The sequence below is a fragment of the Colletes latitarsis genome, chromosome 1, assembly GCF_051014445.1.
Source record: "Colletes latitarsis isolate SP2378_abdomen chromosome 1, iyColLati1, whole genome shotgun sequence".
NCBI lineage: Eukaryota > Metazoa > Arthropoda > Insecta > Hymenoptera > Colletidae > Colletes > Colletes latitarsis.
Genome location: NC_135134.1, coordinates 21,808,018 through 21,824,869, shown reverse-complemented (window position 1 = coordinate 21,824,869; position 16,852 = coordinate 21,808,018).

Sequence of the window (16,852 nt, the reverse complement as noted above, 5' to 3'; positions counted from 1 at the left end):
TTTAGAGGATAACTCATGTTAGGTCAGAGTTGGGTCTAGGATTTGCTCTCATCAGGCTCATACTTTCGCATATTTCTCTTAGTTGTTAGCCAGATCCTTTGCTCTTTCTGGTTTGAATCACATAGAAATGTGGTACCACACTGAAACAGTCAATTAAACGTGGTTTCGATCAATATTTTAGAGGATAACGCATGTTAGGTCTAGGTTAGTTCTGTGATTTGCTCTCATCAGGCTCATACTTTCGCTTATTTCTCATACTTGATGGCCAGATTCTGGGCTTTCTCTGGTTGGGATCACGCTGTAATGTGGTACCACAATGAAGGAGACGCTTAAACCTGGTTCCGATCAATATTTTTGAGGATAACGCATGCTAGGTCTACGTTAGGTGTGGGATTTGCTTGCATCAGGCTCATACCTTCGCTTATTTCTCATACTTGATGGCCAGATTCTGGGCTTTTTCTGGTTGGGATCACACAGTAATGTGGTTCCACACTGAAACAGTCCATTAAACCTGGTTTCGATCGATATTTTAGAGGATATCGCATGTTAGGTCTAGGTTAAGCCTGGGATTTGCCCTCATCAGTCTCATACTTCCGCATTCTTCACATACTTCTTGAACAGATCCTGGGTTTTTTGTGGTTTGGATCACATAGAAATGTGGTACCACACTGAAACAGTCAATTAAACCTGGTTTCGATCAATATTTTAGATAACGCATGTTAGGTCTGGATAAGGTCTGGATTAGGTCTGGATTAGGTCTGGGATTTGCCCTCATCAGTCTCATACTTTCCCAATCTTCACAAACTTCTTGAACAGATCATGGGTTTGTTCTGGTTTGGGTCACATAGTAATGTGGTACCACCCAGAAACAGTCGACTAAACCTGGTCACGATCAATATTTTAGAGGATAACGCATGTTAGGTCTAGGTTAGGCCTTGAATTTGCCCTCATCAGACTCATAATTTCGCATTCTTCACATACTTGTTGAACAGATCCCATGTTTTTTCTGGTTTGGATCACGTAGAAATGTGGTACCACACTGAAACAGTCAATTAAACCTGGTTTCGATCAATATTTTAGAGGATAACGCATGTTAGGTCTGGGTTAGGCCCTGAATCTGCCCTCATCAGACTCATAATTTCGCATTCTTCACATACTTCTTGAACAGATCCTGGGTTTGTTCTGGTTTGGATCACATAGTAATGTGGTACCACCCAGAAACTGTCGATTAAACCAGGTTTCGATCAATATTTTAGATGATAACGCATGTTAGGGCTAGGTTAGGCCTTGGGATTTGCCCTCACCAGGCTCATACTTTCGCATTCTTCACATACATGTTGAACAGATCCTGGGATTTTTCTGCTTTGGATCACGTAGTAATGTGGTACCACACTGAAAGAGACGATTAAACCTGGTTCCGATCAATATTTTAGAGGATAACTCATGTTAGGTCAGAGTTGGGTCTAGGATTTGCCCTCACCAGGCTCATACTTTCGCATATTTCTCTTAGTTGTTAGCCAGATCCTTTGCTCTTTCTGGTTTGAATCACATAGAAATGTGGTACCACAGTGAAACAGTCAATTAAACCTGGTTTCGATCAATATTTTAGAGGATAACGCATGTTAGGTCTAGGTGAGGCCTTGAATTTGCCCACATCAGACTCATAATTTCGCATTCTTCACATACTTGTTGAACAGATCTCACGTTTTTTCTGGTTTGGATCACGTAGAAATGTGGTACCACACTGAAACAGTCAATTAAACCTGGTTTCGATCAATATTTTAGAGGATAACGCAAGTTAGGTCTGGATTAGGTCTGGGATTTGCCCTCTTCAGTCTCAAACTTTCGCATTCTTCACATACTTCTTGAACAGGTCCTGGGTTTGTTGTGGTTTGGATCACATAGTAATGTGGTACCACCCAGAAGCAGTCGATTAAACCAGGTTTCGATCAATACTTTAGATGATAACGCATGTTAGGGCTAGGTTAGGCCTGGGATTTGCCCTCACCAGGCTCATACTTTCGCATTCTTCACATACTTGTTGAACAGATCCTGGGATTTTTCTGCTTTGGAACACGTAGTAATGTGGTACCACACTGAAAGAGACGATTAAACCTGGTTCCGATCAATATTTTTGAGGATAACGCATACTAGGTCTACGTTAGGTGTGGGATTTGCTCGCATCAGGCTCATACCTTCGCTTATTTCTCATACTTGATGGCCAGATTCTGGGCTTTTTCTGGTTGGGATCACACAGTAATGTGATTCCACACTGAAACAGTCCATTAAACCTGGTTTCGATCGATATTTTAGAGGATATCGCATGTTAGGTCTAGGTTAAGCCTGGGATTTGCCCTCATCAGGGTCATACTTTCACATTTTTCGCATACTTGTTGGCCAGATCTCGGGCATTTTCAGGTTTGGATCACGTGGTAATGTGGTATCACACTGAAACAGTCGATTAAACATGGTTTTGATCAATATTTTAGAGGATGACTCATGTTAGGTCAGAGTTGGGTCTAGGATTTGCCCTCATCAGGCTCATAATTTCGCATTCTTCACATACTTGTTGAACAGATCCCATGTTTTTTCTGGTTTGGATCACGTAGAAATGTGGTACCACACTGAAACAGTCCATTAACCCTGGTCTCGATCAATATTTTAGAGGATAACGCATGTTAGGTGTGTGTTCGGTCTGGATTAGGTCTGGGATTTGCCCTCATCAGTCTCATACTTCCGCATTCTTCACATACTTCTTGAACAGATCCTGGGTTTTTTGTGGTTTGGATCACATAGAAATGTGGTACCACACTGAAACAGTCAATTAAACCTGGTTTCGATCAATATATTAGAGGATAACGCATGTTAGGTCTGGATTAGGTCTGGGATTTGCCCTCTTCAGTCTCATACTTTCCCAATCTTCACAAACTTCTTGAACAGATACTGGGTTTGTTCTGGTTTGGGTCACATAGTAATGTAGTACCACCCAGAAACAGTCAATTAAACCTGATTTCGATCAATATTTTAGAGGATAACGCATGTTAGGTCTAGGTTAGGCCCTGAATCTGCCCTCATCAGACTCATAATTTCGCATTCTTCACATACTTCTTGAACAGATCCTGGGTTTGTTCTGGTTTGGATCACATAGTAATGTGGTACCACCCAGAAACTGTCGATTAAACCAGGTTTCGATCAATATTTTAGATGATAACGCATGTTAGGGCTAGGTTAGGCCTTGGGATTTGCCCTCACCAGGCTCATACTTTCGCATTCTTCACATACATGTTGAACAGATCCTGGGATTTTTCTGCTTTGGATCACGTAGTAATGTGGTACCACACTGAAACAGTCGATTAAACATGGTTTTGATTAATATTTTAGAAGACGACTCATGTTAGGTCAGAGTTGGGTCTAGGATTTGCCCTCATCAGCCTCATACTTTCGCATATTTCTCTTACTTGTTAGCCAGATCCTTTCCTCTTTCTGGTTTGGATCACATAGAAATGTGGTACCACACTGAAACAGCCAATTAAACCTGGTTACGATCAATATTTTAGAGGATAACGCATGTTAGGTCTGGATTAGGTCTGGATTAGGTCTGGGATTTGCCCTCTTCAGTCTCATACTTTCGCAATCTTCACAAACTTCTTGAACAGATCCTGGGTTTGTTCTGGTTTGGATCACATAGTAATGTGGTACCACCCAGAAACAGTCGACTAAACCTGGTCACGATCAATATTTTAGTGGATAACGCATGTTAGGTCTAGGTTAGGTCTGGGATTTGCTCTCATCAAGCTCATACTTTCGTATATTTTTCATACTCGATGGCCAGATTCTGGGTTTTTTCTGGTTTTGATCGCGTAGTAGTGTGGTACCACACTGGAACTGTCGACTAAAGCTGGTCTCGATCAGCATTTTCGAGGATAACGCATGTTAGGTCTGGATTAGGTCTGGATTAGGTCTGGGATTTGCCCACATCAGTCTCATACTTCCGCATTCTTCAGATACTTCTTGAACAGATCCTGGGTTTTTTCTTGTTTGGATCACATAGTCGTGTGGTACCACACTGAAGCAGTCGATTAAACATGGTTTCGATCAATATTTTAGAGGATAACTCATGTTAGGTCAGAGTTGGGTCTAGGATTTGCCCTCATCAGGCTCATACTTTCGCATATTTCTCTTACTTGTTAGCCTGATCCTTTGCTCTTTCTGCTTTGGATCACGTAGTAATGTGGTACCACACTGAAAGAGACGATTAAACCTGGTTCCGATCAATATTTTTGAGGATAACGCATGCAAGGTCTACGTTAGGTGTGGGATTTGCTCGCATCAGACTCATACTTTCGCATATTTCTCGTACTTGATGGCCAGATTCTGGACTTTTTTTGGTTGGGATCACACAGTAATGTGGTTCCACACTGAAACGGTCCATTAAACCTGGTTTCGATCGATATTTTAGAGGATATCGCATGTTAGGTCTAGGTTAGGCCTGGGATTTGCCCTCATCAGGGTCATACTTTCACATTTTTCGCATACTTGTTGGCCAGATCCCGAGCTGTTTCAGGTTTGGATCACGTGGTAATGTGGTATCACTCTGAAACGGTCCATTAACCCTGGTCTCGATCAATATTTTAGAGGATAACGCATGTTAGGTCTGTGTTCGGTCTGGGATTTGACCTCGTCAGGGTCATATTTTCGCAGTTTTAACATACATGTTGACCTGATCGAGGGTTTTTTTCTGCTTTGGATCACGTAGAAATGTGGTACCACACTGAAACAGTCAATTAAACATGGTTTCGATCGATATTTTAGAGGATAACGCATGTTAGGTCTAGGTTAGGCCTGGAATTTGCCCTCATCAGGGTCATACTTTCGCATACTTCTCATACTTGTTGTCCTGATCCTGGGCTTTTTCTGGTTTGGATCTCGTAGTAATGTGGTACCAGGCCGAAACAGTCGACTAAACCTGGTCACGATCAATATTTTAGAGGATAACGCATGTTAGGTCTAGGTTAGGTCTGGGATTTGGTCTCATCAGGCTCATGCTTCTTTTTTTTTTTTTTATTGTCGTGGGGAAAATCTTCGAAAGACTCCCTCCCACCTCTTTGGGGAGGTCCCCCCGGTAGACACACTGTCTCATAGCGGCAGGACGGGGCCACTCCATCCCGCCGCCATCCGTCCCGGGGTCGCATTTAGTGGCGGGCTGCGAGCCCCAACTCGCAACCGCCTGCGATCCCGTTTCTACCCCTCGGCGGCCGTGAGCTGATGGCCGCTCCAGGCCACCGAGGGTGCCTCCCAGTGGGCCGGACCCACCCGGTCCGACCCATCGCCGCCTGGCGGGAGGAGGCTCCCCTCAGGGCCCCCCTCCCAGCCAGGGTCATCCGCCGCGTAAAGGCCGCCGCCCGCGACGCCCTCGCGCCACCATACGAGCGCGAGCTTCAGCGGCCTCCTTTTGCAGCATTACGGTCTCGCAGAAGGAGGCCACGGCCCTCCACTTCCTCTCGCTGCCTCATGCGACACGGTCCGGTACCCGCGGACGACCCTGAGCGCCATGCGCCTCTGCACCCGACGCAGCATAGTCATGCTGCGCCGGGAGGCAGCCAGGTCGTCCGCCCAGACGGGGGCCCCGTATAGGGCCACCGATTGAATCATTGCCACATAGAGGCGGCGAACTCGTCCCGCCGGGCCCACCAGGTTGGGGAGGATCCGGCCTAAAGCCGAGACCATCCTCTCCGAAGCAGGCAGCGGAAATGCTCCTCGAAGCGCTAGTGGCTATCGAGGATCAGCCCCAGATACCTCATCCGGGGCTTCACCTCGATATCAGCCCCACCCACACGGATCAGAGGGGGTGGCGGATCCTGCCGATGTGAGTGGAACGCTATCACCTCGGTCTTATGGACCGCCACCGTCATCCCCATCCCCCTGATCCGATCGACGACGCGTTGCGCCCCCTCCTCGGCGAGGCGCTTGGCCCTCCCCCACTGAGCCCTGACGGCCAGCACCAGTGTGTCATCTGCGTAACACACGGCACTGACGCCGTCGGGGAGGTCGGCCCGCAACACCGCGTCGTACGCGATGTTCCACAGGAGTGGCCCGAGGACCGACCCCTTTTTTTTTTTTTTTTTTTTTTTTTTTTTTTTTTTGTCGTGGGGAGAATCTTCGAAAGACTCCCTCCCACCTCCTTGGGGAGAGGTGGGAGGGGTGTGTGGGATTCCCCGCGCCCGTACAACGACAGGCGCGGGACCTACCCACTAAAAACCCCACGGTGACCCTTCGGCACGCTTTGGGAGGATACCGGGAATCGCTCGAAGCATTCTTCCGGTATCCTCCCCGTGCCCGCGCTTTCGCACCCATCCCCCGGGGGGACAATCGGTCCCCCCAGTAGACACACTGCCTCATAGCGGCGGGACGGGGCCACTCCGTCCCGCCGCTATCCGTCCCGGGGCCGCGTTTAGTGGCGGCTGCGAGCCCCAACTCGCAACCGCCCGCGACCCCGTTTCCACCCCTCGGCGGCCGGGCGTTCATGGCCGCACCAGACCGCCGACGGTGCCTCCCCTTGCGTCGGACCGGTAGGGGGAGGCACTCCTACCCCCAACCGGTCCGACCCGGCGCCGCCTGGCGGGAGGGGGGTCCCCTCAGGGCCTGTCCTCCCAGGGGGTCCCCTCAGACCCCCCTCCCAGCCTAGGTCATCCGCCACGCCGAGGCGGCCGCCCGCGACGCCTCGCGACCGGACGACGACCTCGGGCCACCGCACGAGCGCGAGCTTCAGCGCGCCGCTGAAGCTCGCGCTCCCTCCCCGCGGCCTCCTTCTGCAACATTACGTTCTCGCAGAAGGAGGCCACGGCCCTCCACTTCTCCTCGCTGCCGAGCATGGCGCGCACCACGCCCGGCAGCGAGACATCCCGCCCGACGACGCCGACCAGGACACGGCGCTCCCCCTCCCACGCGGGGCATACCTCCAGGGTATGATCCGCCGTGTCCTGCTCAGCGTCGCAGTGGCAGCAACGCGCCGTCGGCTCCTTCCCTATCCGGCACAGGTATCTTCCGAAGCTGCCATGCCCGGAAAATACCTGTGCCAGCCGGTAGGTGAGGCTGCCATGGCCTCTGTCCAGCCACTCCTTCAGGAGTGGCCGAACAGCCCCGACAGTCCGGTGCCCCGCGGTTGGCAGAGCCAGCCGCTCCTGCCACGCGAGCAACACGGACTGCCGGGCCTGGCGCTTCAAATCGCCCCAAGCAGGTTCCTGCCCGCCCGGGACCGCCCCCACCCCCGCGCGACGGTCGACGCGGTGCCGGTACATCACCGCGTGCGACCGCGCGAGCAGGTCCATGGGCGGCATCCCCGCTAGAACCGTCGCCGCCTCATGTGACATGGTCCGATACCCGCGGACGACCCTGAGCGCCACGCGCCTCTGCACCCGACGCAGCATAGTCATGCTGCGCCGGGAGGCAGCCAGGTCGTCCGCCCAGACGGGGGCCCCGTATAGGGCCACCGACTGGACCATTGCCACATAGAGGCGACGAACTCGGCCCGCCGGGCCCCCCAGATTGGGCAGGATCCGGCCCAGAGCCGCAACCATCCTTTCCAACCGGGGGACCAGGCAGCGGAAATGCTTCTCGAAACGCCAGTGGCTATCGAGGATCAGCCCTAGATACCTGATCTGGGGCTTCACCTCGATGTCAGCCCCACCCACCCGAATCAGAGGGGGTGGCGGATCCTGCCGAGGTGAATGAAACGCAATCACCTCGGTCTTATGGACCGCCACCGTCATCCCCATCCCCCTGATCCGGTCGACGACGCGTTGCGACCCCTCCTCCGCGCGACGCATGGCCCTCCCCCAGTGCGCCCCGACGGCCAGCACCAGTGTGTCATCCGCATAACACACCGTGCTGACGCCGTCGGGGAGGCCGGCCCGCAACACCGAGTCGTATGCGATGTTCCACAGGAGTGGCCCGAGGACCGACCCCTGCGGAACACCGCAGTACACCTCCCTCGAGGACCGACCCCTGCGGAACCCCGCAGTAGAGCTCCCTCCGCATATCACCATCCCGGCCCGGATACTCGATCCACCTGCCGCGGAGATAATCCCCGACGACTGGCCTGGGACACGGGGGTACCCGATGATATTCGAGCCCCCTCCGTATCTCCCCCCAGGGAAGGGTGTTAAACGCGTTGGCAATATCCAGCGTTACCGCCAACGCCACCCCTCCCCGGGAGACGGCCGACTCCGAGAGGACCCTGATCCGACTAATCGCGTTGACCGTCGACCGGCCCTCCCCCCCGGAAACCGTACTGGCAGTCGGCCAGGCCCGCCACACCCCGCGACAGGTGCTCGACGAGGCGGTCATCAATCACTCGTTCGAAGAGCTTGCCCACCTCGTCGAGGAGACAGATGGGCCGGTATGCGGATGGAGACTCCGCGGGCCGACCCTCCTTCCGGAGGAGGACCATCCTCGCCACCTTCCAACTGGGGGGGAATCGCCCGTCCCACAGGCATCGGTTAAACAACCGCCTGAGGTCGGCCCCAAGGACGCCGTGGGTTAAGACCCAAACCCGGCCAGGCACACCATCCGGACCCGGGGCCGTGTTGCGCGCCCCGAGCCGTCTGATTGCTGCGGCCAGCTCCCCCTGCGTGACCCCCGGCTCGGCCACCCACTCCAACGGGGCCGTCGCCTCTGCCGGAGGACGCGGTCCCATCTCCCTAATTGGGAAGAGTGTATTGACCACGTCCTCCAGCAGCCGGGGGTCAAGACCCTCGGTGACGGGGGGCGCCCACGGGCGGAGCTTATTCAGCACCACCTTATATGGGCGCCCCCATGGATCGTCATCAAGGGTCTGGAGGAGCTCCTTCCATGCGCGGGTCTTGGCCCGTTTGATGGCGACCTGCAGAGCAACCCGCGCCACGCGGTATGCTCCATACAGGTCATCAGCTGCCCTCGCTCGCGCCACGCCGTCGCCTGTACGTTGACGACGGCGCGCGCGGGTGATCTTGCTCATACTTTCGATTTTTTCGCATACATGTTGGCCAGATGCTGGGTTTTTTCTGGTTTGGATCCCGTAATAATGACGTTCCACACCGAAACAGCCAATTAAACCTGGTTTCGATTAATATTTTAGAGGATATTGCCGGTTATATCTCGGTTAGGTCTGGGATTTGCCCTCATCTGGCCCGTACTTTCGCATTTTTCGCATACTTGAATGGCCAGATGCTGTGTTTTTCTATTGTTAGGATCACGTAGTAATGTGGTATCACACTGAAACAGTCAATTAAACCTGGTTGCGATTAAAATTTTAGAGGATAACGCCGGTTATGTCTCGGTTAAGTCTGCGATTTGCCCTCATCTGGCTCGTACTTTCGCATTTCTCGCATACTTGTTGGCAAGATCCTGGGCTTTTTCTTGTTTGTGTCACGTAGTAATGCGGTAGCACACCGAAACAGTCAATTAAACCTGGTTACGATTGATATTTTAGAGGATAACGCCGGTTATGTCTCGGTTAAGTCTGCGATTTGCCCTCATCTGGCTCGTACTTTCGCATTTTTCGCATACTTGTTGGCCAGATCCTGGGCTTTTTCTGGTTTGTATCACGTAGTAATGTGGTACCACGCTGAAACAGTCAGTAGAAGATAGTTCCGAATAGTATTTTAGAGGATAACGCTGGCTATGTCTGGGTTTGTTCTGGTATTTGCTATCATCTGGCTCATACTTTCGCGTTTTTCGCATATTTGTTGGCCAGATCCTGTGTTTTTTCTGGTTTGGATCCCGTAGTAATGGGGTTCCACACCGAAACAGTCAATAAAACCTGGTTGCGATTAATATTTTAGAGGATAGCGCCGGTTATCTCTCGGTTAGGTCTGGGATTTGCCCTCATCTGGCTCGTGCTTTCGTATTCTTCGCATACTTGTTGGCCAGATCCTGGGCTTTTTCTGCTTTGTATAACGTAGTAATGTGGTACCACACTGAAACAGTCAATGAAGGCTGGTTTCGATATATATTTTAGAGGATAACACCGGTTAGGTCTGGGTTACGTCTGGTATTTGCAATCATCTGCCACATACATTCTCATTTTTCGCATACTTGTTGGCGAGATCCTGCGTTTTTTCTGGTTTGGATCACGTAGTAATGCGGTACCACACCGAAAGGGTCAATTAAACCTGGTTGCCATTAATATTTTAGAGGATAACGCCGGATATGTCTCGGTTAGGTCTGGGATTTTCACTCATCTGGATCGTAATTTCGCATTTTTCGCATTACTTGTTGGCCAGATCCTGGCCTTTTTCGGGCTTGGACCACGCAGTAATGTGGTACCACACTGAAACAGTCAATTAAACCTGGTTCCGATTAATATTTCAGAAGGATAACGCCGGCTATGTCTGGGTTAGGTCTGGTATTTCCCATCATCTAGCTCGTACTTTCGCATTTTTCGCTTACTTGTTGGCCAGACTCTGGCCTTTTTCTGGTTTGCAACACGTAGTAAAGTGGTACCACACTGACACTGTCAATAAAAGCTGGTTCCGATCAGTATTTTAGAGGAGAACGCTGGTTAGGTCTGGGATACGTCTGGTATTTGCAATCATCTGCCACATACATTCGCATTTTTCGCATACTTGTTGGCGAGATCCTGCGTTTTTTCTGGTTTGGATCACGTAGTAATGCGGTACCACACCGAAACAGTCAATTAATCCTGGTTGCGATTAATATTTTAGAGGATAACGCCGGTTATGTCTCTGTTAGGTCTGTGATTTGCCCTCATCTGTGTCGTGCTTTCGCATTTTTCGCATACTTGTTGGCCAGATCCTGGGCTTTTTCTGTTTTGTATCACGTAGTAATGTGGTACCACACTGAAACAGTCAATAGAAGCTGGTTCCGAATAGTATTTTAGAGGATAACGCCGGTTATGTCTGGGTTAGTTCTGGTATTTGCAATCATCTTGCTCATACTTTTTTTTTTTTTTTTTTTTTTTTTTTTTTGTCGTGGGGAAAATCTTCGAAAGACTCCCTCCCACCTCCTTGGGGAGAGGTGGGAGGGGTGTGTGGGATTCCCCGCGCCCGTACAACGACAGGCGCGGGACCTACCCACTAAAAACCCCACGGTGACCCTTCGGCACGCTTTGGGAGGATACCGGGAATCGCTCGAAGCATTCTTCCGGTATCCTCCCCGTGCCCGCGCTTTCGCGCCCATCCCCCGGGGGGACAATCGGTCCCCCCAGTAGACACACTGCCTCATAGCGGCGGGACGGGGCCACTCCATCCCGCCGCTATCCGTCCCGGGGCCGCGTTTAGTGGCGGCTGCGAGCCCCAACTCGCAACCGCCCGCGACCCCGTTTCCACCCCTCGGCGGCCGGGCGTTCATGGCCGCACTTAGACCGCCGAGGGTGCCTCCCCTTGCGTCGGACCGGTAGGGGGAGGCACTCCTACCCCCAACCGGTCCGACCCGGCGCCGCCTGGCGGGAGGAGGGTCCCCTCAGGGCCCCCCTCCCAGCCTAGGTCATCCGCCACGCCGAGGCATCTTGCTCATACTTTCGATTTTTTCGCATACATGTTGGCCAGATCCTGGGCTTTTTCTGGTTTGTATCACGTAGTAATGTGGTACCACACTGAAACAGTCAGTAGAAGATGGTTCCGAATAGTATTTTAGAGGATAATGCTGGCTATGTCTGGGTTTGTTCTGGTATTTGCTATCATCTGGCTCATACTTTCGCGTTTTTCGCATATTTGTTGGCCAGATCCTGTGTTTTTTCTGGTTTGGATCCCGTAGTAATGGGGTTCCACACCGAAACAGTCAATTAAACCTGGTTGCGATTAATATTTTAGAGGATAGCGCCGGTTATCTCTCGGTTAGGTCTGGGATTTGCCCTCATCTGGCTCGTGCTTTGGTATTCTTCGCATACTTGTTGGCCAGATCCTGGGCTTGTTCTGCTTTGTATAACGTAGTAATGTGGTACCACACTGAAACAGTCAATGAAGGCTGGTTTCGATATATATTTTAGAGGATAACACCGGTCAGGTCTGAGTTACGTCTGGTATTTGCAATCATCTGCCACATACATTCTCATTTTTCGCATACTTGTTGGCGAGATCCTGCGTTTTTTCTGGTTTGGATCACGTAGTAATGCGGTACCACCCCGAAAGGGTCAATTAAACCTGGTTGCGATTAATATTTTAGAGGATAACGCCGGTTATGTCTCGGTTAAGTCTGCGATTTGCCCTCATCTGGCTCGTACTTTCGCATTTCTCGCATACTTGTTGGCAAGATCCTGGGCTTTTTCTTGTTTGTGTCACGTAGTAATGCGGTAGCACACCGAAACAGTCAATTAAACCTGGTTGCGATTGATATTTTAGAGGATAACACCGGTCAGGTCTGGGTTACGTCTGGTATTTGCAATCATCTGCCACATACATTCTCATTTTTCGCATACTTGTTGGCGAGATCCTGCGTTTTTTCTGGTTTGGATCACGTAGTAATGCGGTACCACCCCGAAAGGGTCAATTAAACCTGGTTGCGATTAATATTTTAGAGGATAACGCCGGTTATGTCTCTGTTAGGTCTGTGATTTGCCCTCATCTGTGTCGTGCTTTCGCATTTTTCGCATACTTGTTGGCCAGATCCTGGGCTTTTTCTGTTTTGTATCACGTAGTAATGTGGTACCACATTGAAACAGAAAATAGAAGCTGGTTCCGAATAGTATTTTAGAGGATAACGCCGGTTATGTCTGGGTTAGTTCTGGTATTTGCAATCATCTTGCTCATACTTTCGATTTTTTCGCATACATGTTGGCCAGATCCTGGGCTTTTTCTGGTTTGTATCACGTAGTAATGTGGTACCACACTGAAACAGTCAGTAGAAGATGGTTCCGAATAGTATTTTAGAGGATAATGCTGGCTATGTCTGGGTTTGTTCTGGTATTTGCTATCATCTGGCTCATACTTTCGCGTTTTTCGCATATTTGTTGGCCAGATCCTGTGTTTTTTCTGGTTTGGATCCCGTAGTAATGGGGTTCCACACCGAAACAGTCAATTAAACCTGGTTGCGATTAATATTTTAGAGGATAGCGCCGGTTATCTCTCGGTTAGGTCTGGGATTTGCCCTCATCTGGCTCGTGCTTTCGTATTCTTCGCATACTTGTTGGCCAGATCCTGGGCTTGTTCTGCTTTGTATAACGTAGTAATGTGGTACCACACTGAAACAGTCAATGAAGGCTGGTTTCGATATATATTTTAGAGGATAACACCGGTCAGGTCTGAGTTACGTCTGGTATTTGCAATCATCTGCCACATACATTCTCATTTTTCGCATACTTGTTGGCGAGATCCTGCGTTTTTTCTGGTTTGGATCACGTAGTAATGCGGTACCACCCCGAAAGGGTCAATTAAACCTGGTTGCGATTAATATTTTAGAGGATAACGCCGGTTATGTCTCGGTTAAGTCTGCGATTTGCCCTCATCTGGCTCGTACTTTCGCATTTCTCGCATACTTGTTGTCAAGATCCTGGGCTTTTTCTTGGTTGTGTCACGTAGTAATGCGGTAGCACACCGAAACCGTCAATTAAACCTGGTTGCGATTGATATTTTAGAGGATAACACCGGTCAGGTCTGGGTTACGTCTGGTATTTGCAATCATCTGCCACATACATTCTCATTTTTCGCATACTTGTTGGCGAGATCCTGCGTTTTTTCTGGTTTGGATCACGTAGTAATGCGGTACCACCCCGAAAGGGTCAATTAAACCTGGTTGCGATTAATATTTTAGAGGATAACGCCGGTTATGTCTCTGTTAGGTCTGTGATTTGCCCTCATCTGTGTCGTGCTTTCGCATTTTTCGCATACTTGTTGGCCAGATCCTGGGCTTTTTCTGTTTTGTATCACGTAGTAATGTGGTACCACATTGAAACAGAAAATAGAAGCTGGTTCCGAATAGTATTTTAGAGGATAACGCCGGTTATGTCTGGGTTAGTTCTGGTATTTGCAATCATCTTGCTCATACTTTCGATTTTTTCGCATACATGTTGGCCAGATCCTGGGCTTTTTCTGGTTTGTATCACGTAGTAATGTGGTACCACACTGAAACAGTCAGTAGAAGATGGTTCCGAATAGTATTTTAGAGGATAACGCTGGCTATGTCTGGGTTTGTTCTGGTATTTGCTATCATCTGGCTCATACTTTCGCGTTTTTCGCATATTTGTTGGCCAGATCCTGTGTTTTTTCTGGTTTGGATCCCGTAGTAATGGGGTTCCACACCGAAACAGTCAATTAAACCTGGTTGCGATTAATATTTTAGAGGATAGCGCCGGTTATCTCTCGGTTAGGTCTGGGATTTGCCCTCATCTGGCTCGTGCTTTCGTATTCTTCGCATACTTGTTGGCCAGATCCTGGGCTTTTTCTGCTTTGTATAACGTAGTAATGTGGTACCACACTGAAACAGTCAATGAAGGCTGGTTTCGATATATATTTTAGAGGATAACACCGGTTAGGTCTGGGTTACGTCTGGTATTTGCAATCATCTGCCACATACATTCTCATTTTTCGCATACTTGTTGGCGAGATCCTGCGTTTTTTCTGGTTTGGATCACGTAGTAATGCGGTACCACACCGAAAGGGTCAATTAGACCTGGTTGCGATTAATATTTTAGAGGATAACGCCGGATATGTCTCGGTTAGGTCTGGGATTTTCACTCATCTGGATCGTAATTTCGCATTTTTCGCATTACTTGTTGGCCAGATCCTGGCCTTTTTCGGGCTTGGACCACGCAGTAATGTGGTACCACACTGAAACAGTCAATTAAACCTGGTTCCGATTAATATTTCAGAAGGATAACGCCGGCTATGTCTGGGTTAGGTCTGGTATTTCCCATCATCTAGTTCGTACTTTCGCATTTTTCGCTTACTTGTTGGCCAGACTCTGGCCTTTTTCTGGTTTGGAACACGTAGTAAAGTGGTACCACACTGACACTGTCAATAAAAGCTGGTTCCGATTAGTATTTTAGAGGAGAACGCTGGTTAGGTCAGGGTTACGTCTGGTATTTGCAACCATCTGCCACATACTTTCGCATTTCTCGCATACTTGTTGGCAAGATCCTGGGCTTTTTCTTGTTTGTGTCACGTAGTAATGCGGTAGCACACCGAAACAGTCAATTAAACCTGGTTGCGATTAATATTTCAGAGGATAACGCCGGTTATGTCTCGGTTAAGTCTGCGATTTGCCCTCATCTGGCTCGTACTTTCGCATTTTTCGCATACTTGTTGGCCAGATCCTGGGCTTTTTCTGGTTTGTATCACGTAGTAATGTGGTACCACGCTGAAACAGTCAGTAGAAGATGGTTCCGAATAGTATTTTAGAGGATAACGCTGGCTATGTCTGGGTTTGTTCTGGTATTTGCAATCATCTTGCTCATACTTTCGATTTTTTCGCATACATGTTGGCCAGATGCTGGGTTTTTTCTGGTTTGGATCCCGTAATAATGACGTTCCACACCGAAACAGCCAATTAAACCTGGTTTCGATTAATATTTTAGAGGATATTGCCGGTTATATCTCGGTTAGGTCTGGGATTTGCCCTCATCTGGCCCGTACTTTCGCATTTTTCGCATACTTGAATGGCCAGATGCTGTGTTTTTCTATTGTTAGGATCACGTAGTAATGTGGTATCACACTGAAACAGTCAATTAAACCTGGTTGCGATTAAAATTTTAGAGGATAACGCCGGTTATGTCTCGGTTAAGTCTGCGATTTGCCCTCATCTGGCTCGTACTTTCGCATTTCTCGCATACTTGTTGGCAAGATCCTGGGCTTTTTCTTGTTTGTGTCACGTAGTAATGCGGTAGCACACCGAAACAGTCAATTAAACCTGGTTACGATTGATATTTTAGAGGATAACGCCGGTTATGTCTCGGTTAAGTCTGCGATTTGCCCTCATCTGGCTCGTACTTTCGCATTTTTCGCATACTTGTTGGCCAGATCCTGGGCTTTTTCTGGTTTGTATCACGTAGTAATGTGGTACCACGCTGAAACAGTCAGTAGAAGATAGTTCCGAATAGTATTTTAGAGGATAACGCTGGCTATGTCTGGGTTTGTTCTGGTATTTGCTATCATCTGGCTCATACTTTCGCGTTTTTCGCATATTTGTTGGCCAGATCCTGTGTTTTTTCTGGTTTGGATCCCGTAGTAATGGGGTTCCACACCGAAACAGTCAATAAAACCTGGTTGCGATTAATATTTTAGAGGATAGCGCCGGTTATCTCTCGGTTAGGTCTGGGATTTGCCCTCATCTGGCTCGTGCTTTCGTATTCTTCGCATACTTGTTGGCCAGATCCTGGGCTTTTTCTGCTTTGTATAACGTAGTAATGTGGTACCACACTGAAACAGTCAATGAAGGCTGGTTTCGATATATATTTTAGAGGATAACACCGGTTAGGTCTGGGTTACGTCTGGTATTTGCAATCATCTGCCACATACATTCTCATTTTTCGCATACTTGTTGGCGAGATCCTGCGTTTTTTCTGGTTTGGATCACGTAGTAATGCGGTACCACACCGAAAGGGTCAATTAAACCTGGTTGCCATTAATATTTTAGAGGATAACGCCGGATATGTCTCGGTTAGGTCTGGGATTTTCACTCATCTGGATCGTAATTTCGCATTTTTCGCATTACTTGTTGGCCAGATCCTGGCCTTTTTCGGGCTTGGACCACGCAGTAATGTGGTACCACACTGAAACAGTCAATTAAACCTGGTTCCGATTAATATTTCAGAAGGATAACGCCGGCTATGTCTGGGTTAGGTCTGGTATTTCCCATCATCTAGCTCGTACTTTCGCATTTTTCGCTTACTTGTTGGCCAGACTCTGGCCTTTTTCTGGTT